The following is a 2,530-nucleotide window of genomic DNA, read 5'->3' as shown; positions in this document are numbered from 1 at the left end:
CAATGCCTTCAAGTTAAACCGAACTTTTATTTTGACGGGTTGCCGTGAATACCTTTACATTTCTGTGTGTATATGAAATGAGGATAGTTTTACTCAAATGAAACGGTCAAATGCTCATGAAGCGACTCACAGAAAAGTTCTGGAGATGTTGTTCATGTATTTATTTCCTCATTTAGTGAGACGGCAGACGCTAAAATCACCGGAAGCATCACGCATGCTTCAGTACGAGTGGTAAAAGCGGTCTGCGCCATTCATGAACAGACACGCAGAATTAATTTAAATATGAATCGTTTTGCGGCTTAATATTTACAAATACTAATGGGAGTGGGAGTGTGCTCACTTGTGTATGTGTGTGTGTGTGTGTGTGTGTGTGCGCGGTTTCTAGGGATGTCAATCGGGGGGCGGGCCGCCCCCCTAATATAATGGCAGGGGAAACACTGGATGCAGTATCGGATGAAAGTCTTGATGGTTTGGAGGTTCGGTGGTGTAGGAGTCACGATCACCTTCTTCCGGGATTGAAGAGTGATGAACTCCAAATATGTTCTGACTCGATGGCGATTGGGAGTTTCTTCCCAGTGGAAAGTGGAAAGTGGAAAGAGCTAAGAGAGACATCAGCTGAGATCCTAGGATCTTTGGTGAATGGAAAGTCAAGGCCAAGGCCTGGCAGGAACTTAGGGGTTGCAGAAGCATTCTAGCTCACATCCTCATCTTCTCAGAGTCTAACAGAACCGCAGACTGACTGGTTATGTCTTGGAGCCCACCGGGCACGCCCGCATCGGCTCAGGCTCTCCACATGGGCCGCAATCAGAAGGTTTTAGCAGAAGACTTAGCAGAAGAAAAACATGGGTGGAACTGTGCGTGAGCCTTTTAAGGTCTGAGAAGATTCACGCCTGTCAGGATGGGCTTGTCCAATGAGAAAGGCTGAAATTCCAAACAGTATACAATACAAAAGACAATATACAAGAACAGTAATGGTATACACAATAACCTGAGGATATGTGTGTTCATTCAAAGAAAGGTTTTCCTATGAATTAATTAGAGAAGAGTCCATTTTTACTGTGCATTGTGTCTCTCCTATGGAAAATGTGGTGAAAGGGAGAACTCTCAACATGCCATTAGGTCGTAAAGTGTATCTGGTCTAGCAAAAGGTGTCGGGGTTGCCATGGTGACCAGTGGCCTGTGGTCGTTCGCAGACATCCTGGCACCCAGCTTGTTTATTGGGTGAGGGGTCTGTGATTATTTGTTAATCTAATGAATAATTGATTTGTTAAATCTAATGAACAAATGTGTGGCTGATTGGTCCAAATGCTACAATTGTGTAATGTTGTGGAATAAAATGTTGACCCATGAAGAGGTAATAATGATTGTCAAGCTTTTGGACTCTACGTTTTGATTATCATTCTGAATCCAATTCATAGTCTTTTTCAGCTTTTTGTTTAAAGAGCAGGTCATATGGTATTTTAAAGTGTCCTAATATTGTGTTGGTCCTATGGTTTTTTTAAAGTGTCCTAATATTGTGTTGGAGTCCCCTACAACAGGTTTAAATGCATCTAAGGTCAGAAAACATTGTCATTTTCTCAGAATATACATTTAATATTAGAGTCATTTGCCAATGGTTTCGAAACGATTCGTTCCAAGCAAGTTCGGAGCAAACCCCTCCCTTCCATAAGTCTACTCTGCTCTGATTGGTCAGTTGGCCAAGCCTGTTGTGATTGACACAGGGAGCGAGCGCTACCATTGACAAAGCACCTTTATATAAAACAATAATATAGTGCTCCAATCTGTTCTTATAATAATGACATAAAATACAAAAACACTTATGCAAGCGAATCGTGCCCACAGCTAAAGTTTAGCTGCTAAACTGTGAACACTTAAAACAGTAATGGTGGATACGTTAGCCAAGTGCTAACGTCACTAACTGATGAAACAATACAGTTTGTAAACCAAAATATGTCTACTGTAACGTTTGAAGAATGACAGTCAAAAGATGCTCTGTCTTAACTTTTAATCAGAACGCAGAACAGCTGTATCACATGCGCACCAACCTAACTAACTCGCTCGGCTCTCCAGCATTAACCCTATAACTGCCGGTGCAGCAAAATAAACAGCAATTTCACAATGATCATAAAGTCTGTGTGCTACACTACATTCTTTATTATTAAACGAAGTAATTAGAACAACGTCAGTCTACATTAATCAACACATTCTTATGAAATAGTGGGTTCACAGTGAATTATCAGAACTACTTCAGTAAGACAGTAATATCGTGCTTTACCTGGAAACCTAAAGCTGCACTAGGTGTACATCACATATTAGCACAAAAACTTGATATTTTGAGCACTCAATTGAAAATGTACACATAACGTATCAATCGTACTTACAGGTTGTGGTTCGGAGAGCTTGTTAGTCCAAATTAAGAAGATTAGAAGCCAACGAAGATAAAAGCCAAGATTAGAGAAGCAGTCCTCGGTAAAATGACATGCACACAACAAAAGGTCGGAATTGTATTTCTGTGGTATCCTTGAACACA

General features: G+C 40.8%; 1 protein-coding gene across 1 annotated transcript in view; it reads right to left on the bottom strand.

The window, feature by feature from the left end:
• The window catches only part of LOC107670626 (lipoma HMGIC fusion partner homolog), a gene marked incomplete at its 3' end in the record, with an annotated part of 117,549 nt that overhangs the window by 76,865 nt on the left and 38,154 nt on the right, over positions 1–2,530 (bottom strand). The gene's annotated exons all lie outside the window — the stretch shown is intronic.

This window comes from Sinocyclocheilus anshuiensis, unplaced genomic scaffold (genome assembly GCF_001515605.1).
Source record: "Sinocyclocheilus anshuiensis isolate Anshui unplaced genomic scaffold, SAMN03320099.WGS_v1.1 scaffold513, whole genome shotgun sequence".
In the NCBI taxonomy this organism is placed as follows: domain Eukaryota; kingdom Metazoa; phylum Chordata; class Actinopteri; order Cypriniformes; family Cyprinidae; genus Sinocyclocheilus; species Sinocyclocheilus anshuiensis.
This window is presented reverse-complemented; position numbering and strand designations above follow the sequence as displayed.